General features: G+C 41.2%; 1 protein-coding gene across 3 annotated transcripts in view; it reads left to right on the top strand.

The window, feature by feature from the left end:
* The first annotated feature begins 1,423 nt into the window (after positions 1-1,423).
* slco4a1 (solute carrier organic anion transporter family, member 4A1) overlaps positions 1,424-13,037 on the top strand; it is a 33,292-nt gene continuing 21,678 nt past the window's right edge. The window contains exons 1-2 of one of the 3 annotated variants that reach the window (XM_061074328.1): positions 1,424-1,509; positions 5,976-6,200. The gene's annotated coding sequence lies outside the window, so the exon portion shown is untranslated. Of the gene's footprint in view, positions 1,510-5,975; positions 6,201-10,816; positions 11,018-13,037 lie in introns of those variants that run through there. The other 2 variants (XM_061074327.1, XM_061074329.1) reach the window with 2 other exon arrangements.

Here is a 13,037-nt window from a genome sequence, read left to right as displayed (position 1 = left end):
CAACACTGCAGAGAACATTCAATACATTCTCTGCAGAAAGAGTGGCCACACAGGAGCACTACAGGATCAGTGAAGAATGACAGACAAATGGAACAAGTCAGATCCTCTGTGTAAGAAGCAGACGCTATGGCTCCGTTTGCTCTTCCTCGCTCTGTCGAAACCAGTTTAAACCGGGACTAGCGAGTTCATACCTCTACTTCTGTTTCCTCAGAACTGCCACACCCTGTGGTGATGTCACTTTGAGCTGAGGTTCACAGAAAGATTACCACAAGATTATTTTCAGCAGCACAGAAGGCTTGACAGTTGTTTATCTGACAACAACAATACAATAATAGTGTAGTGACACAAGCTATTGTGAAGTTAAGGTATTCAGGAAATGAAGAGACACCAAAGGTAGGTAAGTGCAATGAAAAATCTTTTATCTACATAACAGGCTTTCTGATGCTCTGCTCAACAGGTATGTACAGAGGAAGGCAAAACAGAGAAGTCCTAAAGCTCAAAAGAATATGCCGGAAACCTTGGGGAGCTTTAGAGTAGACAAAGAGGATGGGGAGCACAGAATATAATTACAAATAGGAGGCAGGGATCCATGGACACAGGTAAACACACAATCACCTCATAGGGAAACAACCAAGAGACACTCAAGCCAAGTCTAATTTCAAAATAAATCAGGAAAAAATAACTGCAGATCATAACACCCTCAATTGGAAGTGTTTGGTTGGAGCTGCTTGCTGAAAGAAATCCCTACAGAAAGTAGAGTGAGCAGAGTTCATTAAAGTTATATATTAACAAAGCTGTAAACATGATGTAACAGTCTTTTTTAAAACAAAAGTCAGATCCCACATGAAAGTGTAACCCTTTCTGTAACCCTTAATGTAATAAATAATCAATTTAATTAAACAAAAAAGAGATTTGTGGTTTTAAAGACATTGTTTTCTTGCTGAGCTGCAGTGGAGGGACAGAAAAACAAAGAAGACAATAAGTAGCTTGATTTTACCTCATTTGGCATCTGGTATAAAATGTGTATGGATTGCAGCAGCATAGAGTTTTACCACATAATATTAGGTTGCAGGTGTAAATGCCTCTAAGATGCATTGAGGACGTACTGTGATCTGATCGGCCAAACCACCTACAGAGGTGGTCAGGAACGCGTTGTGACCATGTGGAACACAATGGTAAATGCACTTGCATTGCATTGTCAATTCATATAAAACAACTATGTTGACAGAACAAAAATGTATGTGACTGTTTCAAATCAGTGTATGCCCATGTCTTCTCTTCTGCCTCTGTCTGGAGCTGCAGACAGAACAGGCTGTTTTCGCCTGCCTCTTGAGCCCCTCATCTGATTGGCTGACTGCACTTTGAGTGACACATGACCAGGCCTATCGACGGTCTCATTATGGCGCATTGACTCTCTCTGGTAAACACAGCTGAAAGTCCCATTATGTTTGCAGCTATAGAAGACCAGCCACATATTTACAGTCGGTTACAACTGGATGTTTCTGAATGGTAAGTTACACCGTCCTCATGTTTGTTCAAGTTTTAGCAGGATAGTCGGCCAATGTAGGACTAACATCCAGAGTTACAGTACTGAGTTTCCCAACAGAGTTTCAATAAGGAGGTTCAATACGGAGTAATGTAGACTCTTGGGTCGGCAACCTTTTTCACAATAAGTGCCTATGTGAAATTTTCTTGTTAATAAGTGTGCCATATCAACATTATTTTTTACATAAAGTTTTATTATTGATCGACATTCATATAGCCAACAGACATGTCAATTTTTTCCATCCATATAGGCTATACATATAGAACAACACTTTGAAAAATCTGTTTCTCTCATTATGCAATAATAGGTCATTAACCCCACCAACCACACTCATATTCAGAATTTCCCCACCCCATGACAGATTGCACTGACACCATTTCAAAACACTGCTTTCAGTAACTCATTAACAAGTATTGCATTGGAATTGTCCAAAGTGGACAAAAGCAGATCAAACATAAATAACAGTACTAGGGCTATACAAGAATGTGACCTCATGAAAAACATCCACGTCTGAGTCAGAGAAAAAGAGGTGCACAAACAGCATTATATGCAAACAAATACACTGATGCCTATCAGTCAGTGTGATCCCTGACCTTGCTTTCCTTTGCTGACCCGAAGACTGTCAGTAAAGCCAGAGCAAGGTTCCGGAGACAGTTGAACTTCTCCGAAAAAGATGTCCAGCAGGTGAAGATGAAGGTTCCGTGATCTCGCACTGCTGTGGTTTCCAGCGGTTTCCGTAGCTCCTCAAACTTAGTCAACCACAGTGTTGAACTCCTCAGCACAATCAGCTGCATTTCCATGCCCTGTGTATCCAACCAGTCTATCAGAGATAAATCAAATTCATGTCCATGAAATTCCAGGCTTGATCAAGTAAGAGAACATAGGTCCATACTTCTGAAAGTCCCACAACCGTGTTGTGAACACCAGCTGGAACTCGCTCATGCATTTGCATATTTCAGCAGTACCAATGCTGTGCTGATGACATCTCCCTTACGCCGGGTTTACACCGGACGCCAAAGCGACGCGTAAGCGCAGCGCCATGCCTTAAATAACAGCTGACTCCCATCCACTCTCATGTTAATCCCTTGTGCCGGCCGCACAGGACGCTGAAGTGCAGCGCAGCGCCAAGGCTGCCTCGCGCCGTGCAGCGATCGTTTCGGCGTCGAGTCTATTTTTTGCGCTTGACGCGAGCGTATCGCTGCAGGAAACACACTGAAAAATGATTTTAAACGATATTGATGACATATTTTATATGATATAAATGATCAAATATGCATCCCATAGTTTGTATTCCCCTTCTGTTGTCCTGGAGTTTTAATTTTACCAATCACCCCCCCCCCCCACTACAGCCACACAAGCAGAAGATAAAAAGAGAGAGGGGGGGGGGGGGGGGGGAGTGTGTGTGTGTCTACGTACTCTCCCCATAGGCTTGAGTGGAGAATACGTAATTTACCCTCGACACCCGACATTGAACGAAGCAAACAGCGGAGAAGTTCTTGAAGAAGGATGACATTAAATTAATAATTGATATGGAGAAGTACAGTGAGCTGTATGATCCTCCGCACATGTTATATAAAGACAACATTAAAAAGGACAAATGCTGGGACGCTGTTGCAGTTAATGACAAATATCAGCAGTATGTGTGATCACGGAGAGGAATCGCAGGATGACCGCCGCGGAGAAAAGCGTGTTTGTTGTGACCAGCCTGGCGCCTGCGCACTAGGGATCTACGCGGCGCTTACGCGACGCTTCAGCGTCATGTGTGTTCAGCCAAGCGCCGGCGCGCCACGGCGCTGCGCTTACGCGTCGCTTTGGCGTCCGGTGTAAACCCGGCGTTATGTGTCTGAATTAGCGGAAAGTGGAGTTATGCACTTGCACATATTGCAAACTTGCCGACAAAAGCTGTCCGTGTGTCGAACCTGTCCAAAAAAATTTGCCCTGCACCTTGTAGCCGGAGATTGAGCTCGTTGAGATGTCCCATAATATCTCTGAGAAACATGAGTTTCACAACCCACTTCTCGTCCTCAAGTTCTGGGTAGTCTTGGCCCTTTTCAGCCAGGAAGGCCTTGATGGCATCAAAGCATCCGACAAACCGCTCCAAAACTTTTCTGCAGCTTAGCCAGCGAATCGCTGAGTGGAGAGGGATGTCTTTGTACGCGCAGTCTATTTCCTCGAGCAGCGACTGGAACTGTCGGTGAGTCAGTGAAGATCACTTAACTATAAAGTTAATCATTTTTACCACTGTAGCCATTACCTCATTAAGATCTAACTTTGACATCTTTGCACAGAGATTTTCTTGGTGTATTATGCAGTGGAGTTTCATGATGGGGTGACAGACTTTTTCTTCTATTAATCTGACTGCTCCCCTCTGTTTCCGACCATGGCGGGGGCGCCATCTGTTGTTACTGCAAAAATCGTACCGATGTCAAACCCTCGCTCCTCAAAATGTTCCATAAACACCCTGGCTATGTCCTCACCTTTTGTTGTTTTTGACATTGGCTTTAAGCAGTAGAGCTCCTCTCTTACAGCCAAATCACAGTATTTTGCCATGACTGCAAAGCGCGGTACGTCGTTCACGTCAACGCTCTCATCAAGTGCAATGCTAAATACCATGGCATCTTTTAACATAGCTGTTTGCTGCGCCCTGACATTTTCCGCCATTTCTTCGATGCGTTGCTCAACACTTCGAGCTGATATGGGGATGTTTCTGATTCTTGATTTGATTGTCTCTTGGTTTGGTATTCCTTCAAACAGAACCTGACCTAGAGAAGAAAGCTTCCTTTATATATTCGCCCTTGTCTGCCTGATCTTTGAAAGTGTGGGAAACTGCGAGCAGTGCCGGCTGGGAGGCTACTTCTTTTATTATTTAATGGCGATTTGCATTCAGCCTATGGTGCATCACTGCCACCTAGTGGCTGGGAGGTGTTTACATCAGTCAAGCTAAATAATACAGGCTGCGTGGCAAAACCTGTTAACATTTCTTTAATAGGAAATCGACTGCGTGCCAATGATTATGGCGCCGCGTGCCATGCCTTAGGCTGCCGACCCCTGCTTGACACCATACTGAGGACAGCGACGCGGCACGTCAGAATAAAATAAAGTGTAACTGCTGGTCTCGAACAGTAAGATTTATGGAAAAGCATGAAAACACAACAAGGTGCCATGTTCCTCTTCTGTCTTTTATGTTGCTTGTTTCTTTTTTTCTATTTTAGTTGTTTTGTTTTTCTGGATGTGTGATTGTGAGGTGGATGTTTGGATGTCAACGTGGACATCACCTGGTTTAAATGAAAAAAGGATACATTTATCAAGATACAATCTGTATCGAAATGCATTTTAATGCAGAGTGTAAACAGTTTAAGTCAGGCTGTTAAAGTCTCCTCATATTGGTTTCCAACTTCTGAACATGGATACGGTATATTTGTTGTAAACATAAAAACAACTGACAGGTTTTACACAAAATATGGAAGAAGGATGTGAAATGAGCCAGGGAAGAATCCATAAAAAAAAAATTACGAATCCAAAATCCGACGGGAATAATTAATTGATCACAATAAAAAATAAATCAGACACATTTAGGAGACTGGTATCTATGTGTGGGTAAAATTTGGTGCAGTTTGATTGTTGGCCCTTGATGGAGGAATGCGCTCTATTGAATGCCTTTCTAGTTAAATTGTTTTAGGTTTGGTCAAGCCCCAGATATTGTGATCAGTCATAGTGGTAGTTGTCAACTGCTGGGTCAGCTCCACTGCTCAGCATAATAATTGGTCCAAAGCTTATAGCACCACAGGGGTAGAACATCATTGGTCCAGAGGATTTCTGGCAGAGTTCTGTATAGGAGGTGATAAGTGCCCAGCACAAGCGGCAATTGGAGATGTTGAACAAGAGGATGATACCCATGTAGAACACCTCTCTACGTATAGCTACTTTCAGCTATAGAGAGGTGCACTGGACTCCAGGGAAACTCCTGACATTCTACTGAAGGGCTGCATGTGAGAATGCAAATGTCCAAGTGAGAGGCTCCAGACTTTCTGTGGATTGCCAGCCACTTTGTAAAAACTCTGGAGAATGTCTGAATGGGCCCATGAGAACACATGGGGGATCCTCATAGGGAATCAATGTGAGCGATTGGGTGTGTTGATGATGTTTCTTACACGTTACAGACACAAAAATAAGTAAATCTTTGGCCTCTATCAGTTCTCAGGCAGTGCACACTTATATGGGTATAGCTTTGATTAGAGTAACAATGGGAAGGGATGGGATGTATTAGTTTAATCTTTTCAAAGTGCAATCTGCTCTTGCTATTCTAGGTTACCAACCCATGTTTATCCTCAACCTCATGGCAATCCAATCCAGAAGCAATGGAACATCAATGGTATCCATAGAAAAACAATATATATTTATATATAGCTCATATAATTTTATTTTCCAGGTTTGAAACTAATAACCCCAATCCCCTTCAATGGCAACGAGGCACTGATCACCCTCCATACAGAGGAGTTTACACCGCGATCAGCGCAACGACACGCTCTCTCCATCTCAGAAGGGCGCAGACACCAGCATCATCCACTGCCCCAACACATTTCAAACCTTTCCTCCCGTACAACACGAGCAACAGAAGGCTGCGTGAGAACAGTCTCACTAATAAACATGCAAGGTAAGCCTGCTCATGTCATGTGTGATGCGGGAGGACGCGCTCCTCGCTGCGGCTGCAGCTCAGCATCAGCAGCGTGGACATCCACATGTGCAAAGCTGAAATGTTTCATCTGTAACATCTGTAACAGTCACAGAGGCGCTGCCCGTTTTTCCCCACTGATGCCTATGACACTGGTGCGGCTTAAGTGAACAAGAGGCTCGTTCATCTGCAGCATCCAGTCACATTCATCCTGGATCTTCCTCTAATCCGTTCACTACTGAGCTGAGCTGAGGCAAATCACTTATAGACGAGGGTCAGACAGTAGGCTGTATGGTATAATACCAAACAAAGCAACAGTATGTCGCCATTAATTCGGGATGGGCTTTTGTAATGGTCTTGTTCGATGCAGCTATATTTAAGTATTTTTATGCACAGACACATGGACTGATCAATCCTCATGTTTCCATGTGCTTGATCAACAGAATGTCTCTGGTCAAACTGATCGATCCATTGCTTATTTACAGCCACAGCAGGCTGCAGCGAGTCTGTCAGTGGAGGGATCCCAGAAGGGGACTGGGTTCTACCATGTCGTCATTAAGGGCTGGAACCATCTTCAATTACGTGATGGTATCCTACGTTTTTTGTTTTCCTCATCAACATTGTCTCTGTCTGCATCAGCTTCCTGGAGGATGCACAGCCAGAAACACCACATCTGTGGCTTCCTGCCACTGCTCACTTTGTTTCCTAGAAATACACAGTGCATAATGTAACAGGTCAGGCACCGACACCTGTATGTGCGTTAAACAACAGGGGAGCAGCAGTTAGATCATAACGGTTGGAGTTTTTAAAATGTTTTGAACATGACTCTTAATTTAATTGGATTTGATGGATTTAATGAAGTCTGTACATGTTTTAATACATCAAATGATCTAGTTTGGGCAATAATTTGTCCAATTTTTTCAAGGTGTGGACATTTCTTGATTCTTAGAAGCATTGTGATGCAGATGTGGACGTGGCCGACTCTTCTTCGATGCAGAGACAGAACTTAATTGATTCATGTTTTCCGTCTCGTTCATTTTTGAGCAATGGCCTGCCGCTACATAATATAACCACCACTGCTTCGGGATCAGGACAGACGCACATTTAAAGTCTGGTCGTCTGTTACAGTGTCTGAGTGTCCTCCCACCACTCTCCCGCTGACCTGCACTCACCTTACACTTGAACAGTTCTGACCGGTTTAACAGTTTACCTTGTGTTTGTTGATTAGCTTTAGCACGTATTTAAACATGTGCACAGGTAGTTAATCTGTTACAGCCAGGACATCAGGGTTAAAGTCCTGTTGTATAGAATTATCGATGATCATTTTATCATTGAATCGTAGCCCTCTTAATCGGAATCGAATCGTACAATACTTTTGTTTTTCTAGATTTAGGGTTTATAATGTGTATCAGCTGATTGTATCACACTTAAATCTAAAAATAGAATTTCATGCAGGCTCATAGACACATTAAGGAGCAATAAGGGAGGGGGATAGGCCACGCCCCCTCAAACTTTTTTTTATCTAGTCTAGTTTTGAACAGCAAGAATGCACATCTCTCCGTATCCTCTATGTATCACACCCTGCTCACTGATACTCAATGTCACACATTGTTGTCTCCAAACTTATAACACAATTTCTTCAGATCCACATAAAAAGCAATATACTCACTAAGTACAAATACTAAGGGAACAGGACTTCTCTGTCAACCAATCTTTAATTATAGAGTTGCATTAGGATGCACTTTGACTTTATTTGTCCCAACGACACACACCACAAACAGCAGTATTAACTTTGAAGGCAATACCTTGTCTTAAGCAGAATGATAAACTCTAAACTCAGTTTTTCGGCCACACCCAATGGAGATCTGCACAACAATGCAGTTTTCTGAATACAAGATATCAGAACCAATCTCATATTTAGTTTCCAGGCAAAAGTTATCACAGCCAATATATAAAAGCATTCACAAACTTCGACAAAATTTAAAGCAGCATATGATGTTACGAATCAACAAACTTAGAGCACCATCAAGTGTTACAGTTACAGTTCAGAAAAAAACCTGTTGCGTTTTTCATAATGCTCCTTGAGGCTTTTTTGTGTGTCTGAACATGATACACCTATGTATCAATTTTTCGTGAAGATCGGTCAAAGTGAACTCAGGGGCTGTGTATAGGTGGCGCTGTTGAGCCATTTTGCCACTCCCATTTCAAATTACTCCCGAATACGTAAATTTCTCCGACTTTTGAATTTACTGCAAAGTTTGGTAAGAAGTTGAGCATGTTAAAGTCCTCAAAAAGCCAATTCATTTGGCAGAGAATAATAATAATAAGAATCCTTACAGTTTCAATAGGGCCTCCCACTGCTTCGGTGCTCGGGCCCTAATTGCCTTGTTTGGAGTCGAATCTGAACGTCAGGGCTTGCGGAAATTTGGATGACACCACACAAGCAGTATGGAGGCATGTTATGGTCAGCCCTGTCTTTCCAGTGTAGAAATATGCAATTATTTGAATATAAAATCAGTTTTTCAGCCATTATAAAATGCTGTACTCCTATCCCCTTTAGTGCCCCTTCTCATTTTTTTTAAATGACTTAAGTATAAATAAAGAAATGTAGGATGAGGTAGGAGGTCCTAACCTCAGTCTCAAGCAGGATTGGTCAACTGAGCGATCCTGACAGAAGCAATTCTAGTCCTAGCGAATCTTCCCTGTTGTGTAATTAGCAACTGACGCAACGTAACTCACATTCACAGTTATTTTTAAAATCATTATCGTATCAGACTACCATGTGACATACCAGGAGCGAGAGAAAATGCTTGTGTGTATGTGTGTGCTCCTACACACCGCACACACACGCTACGAAGTACTATAACTGGATCATCACACTCCTGTGACCAATCCTGCATGAGAGTGAGGTTAGGACCGCCTTTCTCATATGGACACAGAAATACAAAAATAAATAAATTTGGAAATAAATTGAATTAAGACATATAATATTTTGTGTCCTGTTTAATTTCAAACTCGTATTTATATATGTCCTTATTCATTCATGCATATATGCTTGTATTTATTTATACATTTATTTATTTATTCATACTTAAGTCATTTTTCGTCCTCCATACTCTGGACAACAAAGGAAGAAAGCAAACCGGATCTGAAGCAAAGCAAAAAACAACAACAATATAGATGCCTCATTGTCAGAGAGGTGAGGGGTAAATGAGCAGTGCTTTCTGGTGCCTGTGAGGCTAGTTGTTGTGAGCCCTCTAAGCTGCAGCCAAGCATTAGAGCATTATTGGGTCAGTGCCTACTTTGTCCCATCTAATCAATTCCCCCAATGTTACAATGGGGCCCCGGAGGGTGACTGTAAGATGTGTGGCTCCTGTTCTAGGAGGATTGGAGTTAGCTAAATCAACAGACAGGAACTTGCCTGGGTGCTAGTATACTGGTTATGTATTTCAATAGTTACCTTGTGTGTCTTCTTGTTACATTTTGCACCAACATATGCCAGAAAGGTGTCCGATCTATTCTGTAATTTTGCATTCCTGGGTTATAGCCAGGGAATTCCCCTGAAGAGGGTTAAACAGTTATTTAAAGGTCCAGTGTGTAAGATTTATGTGAAAGGGATCTATTGAATATAAAATAATTCTAGTGATGTGTTCACTAGTTTGTTTCTTTACCCCCGAATAAGCCCTTTATATTTGGACACTATATATTTACGTTAGGGGCAGGGCCTCTCTATGGAGGCCTCCTTGTTTTTTACAGTCCTCTAAACTGAACAAACTAAGCACCTTTTAAGTCTTTATGACAACTGAAGGCTGAGGTTCAGTCTCATGTCTCAAAAGGTGAGGTGAGAGGGTTAATCAGCTGCAATGTGAAATTTTACCAATAGATTTCACTTAATTCTAACCACTGAACCTTTAAAATAACACACTAAATACGACAGTATATATATATATATGTATATTATACCTTCTTAAGGAAGGTTGCTGCCCGCATCCAAAGCATGGACTCACCTGAAAAATCTACAATGATCATCGAGAATAGGTCCCCGATAGGCGGAGAGCAGTCCAAACCGGACACTAACTCTGTTCTATACGGACCCAGACCTGTTATTATATTGTGACGGACCGATTCTATTTTAACATGGGCAGCTTTTCTCGCATTTATGGTAGTCTTATTTTAAACTGTGCATCGGTTTCTGTCTTTACAGTAGTAAATCCTGGCACCACAAGGTAGAGTTCACTTTCACTGAACAAGAGAAAGTGAGAACAAAAAGAAAAGTGTTGAAGCTATTTTGTTGTTAATATTTGGTGGGATCGTTTATATGTGTGTGTTATATATTAAGAGAAAAAAAATAACAGAGAAAACTCAAATTACATCATTTATAAATTTGTCAAAAAATTACACATTATTTGAAAGTGCCTTTTTCTAAATATTTTTATTTTGTTTTTAAATGCAAACCTTATTTTACTAGAAACTAAAAAGGAACATTTATTTTACTAAAATTGTATTACTAGAGTACCCTCCAGTTCAATGTTTAAATTAATAATAAACATTGAGTTTGTTTCAGTGTAGACCTAAGGAAGCTCAAGGGATCAAGGAAATATAGCTCATGTCCATTGGGAGGCAGTAGAGCTGCAGTATGAGGGAGCTATTCCTCAGGAAGGGGGGTGTCTCTCTACTGAGGATGCATGTGGACCTGCTGACGTTCTGCATCTGGCTGTCCTACAAGGGGCTTTCAGAGACAGGTTTAGGACATTACATGGATAACCCTCTCACCAGAGCTGTATATTTTGGGAACACAGGTAGGATGATAAACATTAAATGTTTAAATATATTAACAAGCATATGTTTTTATGGACAGTTAAATGATATTAAATCAAATGTATATATATTGAATCAAATGAATAGACTTTTTTATTTTTTCCTGAATGTTGTTGCTCATTCAATTAAATCTGATTTAATCAATTACTTTATGGAGGAAATCTCATCGAAGCATTGGTTTCACACGTTGTTGATGCACAAATGTATCTTACACTTATAAAACCTGAATTTTGATGCATTTTATTTCGACATCCATCAGTCAACATCGGCTTTAAAAGATCTTGCTCGGAGATATGGCTGTGAAGCACCAGGGAACCAGTTGCGTTACTTTTCCCACTTGCCTCTAATTTTGTTCTTGAGGACATTGGTCAGTGATGAAAGTAATACTTCAACTTCCTCTTCAACTAACAGCTCAAATTGTGATATGCTCAGTCATTTTATGGAATAAAAAGCTCAGGTAGTTTAAGACAAATGAATACACAGACTTTATTTTATGTATATATATATATATATATAATTCTGACCGAGCTCCTCCAACTCTTATATTAAACATAGATACACACATAGTAACCAATAAACAGACAATGCTGCTGCAACATCATCAGGAGTTCTAGTAAACATTGCATTATTATACGTCTCTGTGTTTGAGTAGAAATGTGGAAATTCTATCTGAAGCTTCACTTAGGAATCAAATGGAATTTTGTTATACAACAGTTTGATTTGCACAGTGTTTTACGGGTGTTAAAATGAAAGCTGTGATCTGTAGTTATGCTCGCTGGAGCAGAGAGGGTTTGTTATGATTTATTTCCCTTGTGTTGTTGGAGATCTCACAGGTTTCTTATTTAAGCTTGTGTGTTAATGTGCAACTTCTCATTTTTGTAGACTGTGTTGTATAATTCAAAAAAAGCTTGAATTGATTGAGTCCCAGTACTCTAGACAAAGCTGAATACATTCACTCAGCTCCACTGCGATGTGTGCAGAGACTAGACTGTGTGTTTATGTTGGTTTTCTTCCCCTGGCATCCACATGTGCCAAAACACAATATTAGACGGCAGCCAAGGTAACAACAGGCCACAATGTCAGTTGTTTAGATATCACACTTTGATTTGAGCACTACTTTGTTCTCAAAAAATAAAAAAAATCAGATTCATTACCTGCAGCATCAAGGTTATGCTTTCATCTGCATCTGCTTTTATGTCTATCTGTTAAAGAGGCAGTGTGGAAGATTTCTAAAGCTCTCTTTGTAAAAAGTTATATTAACTGTGTAGTGAGCCTACTATAAGAAAAGACATATACAACTAGGGCTATGTTGTAGCACTTGCGGGCCCAAGCACCCGCACGTTGAAGCCTGTTGTGGTCCGGGGAGAGAGCGAACGATGACCAAGCGCACGTCTCTGCGTTGGATGTGTTTTCCTCTCTGTGGCAAGAATAAACGCTTCACTTCCTGTAGCCACCAGTGGGCGCTGTGATTTCAAGTCATAATTTCTGTGTAGATGTCATCAGGCCGGGACTCTAGTCCTGTTTTGATGGCGTTTAATCAAACTTCGACGCCACGGTCACGCGGCCTTAAAACCATTTGAATATCTTCAGGGGGGGGCTGTTGATACACACATGTAGTTTGAGATTCCGTGTTTCACGGCGAGTTGATGAACTTTGACGCCACGCCACGGTCACACGGTGTGACGAAAAATCAATCCCTAAATCAGTTTTTAAGTCCGTATTGTTGTGATGAATTTAAATTTGAACTGATGAAAGCCGTGGGACAAGTATGTCAAAGTAAAAATGGTGAATATGTTCAAAATGGCCACTAAATTAAAAATGGCGGATTTCCTGTTTGGTCTAACATACTGATCCAAGAGACTTATTTGTTTTTTTATGAAAAGACACATGCCATAATGGATTTTTGTACATGTCGGTCAATCGTAGTGCCGGGGCTGCCCTTTAGGGGGCGCTAGTCAGTTTTTTTGTCAAGCCAATTTCTTAGAACCATATGAATATCTT

The sequence above is a fragment of the Limanda limanda genome, chromosome 7 (assembly GCF_963576545.1).
Source record: "Limanda limanda chromosome 7, fLimLim1.1, whole genome shotgun sequence".
Classification (NCBI taxonomy): Eukaryota; Metazoa; Chordata; class Actinopteri; order Pleuronectiformes; family Pleuronectidae; genus Limanda; species Limanda limanda.
The sequence above is the reverse complement of the archived record's forward strand: the minus strand, read 5'-3'. Positions and strand labels throughout refer to the sequence as shown.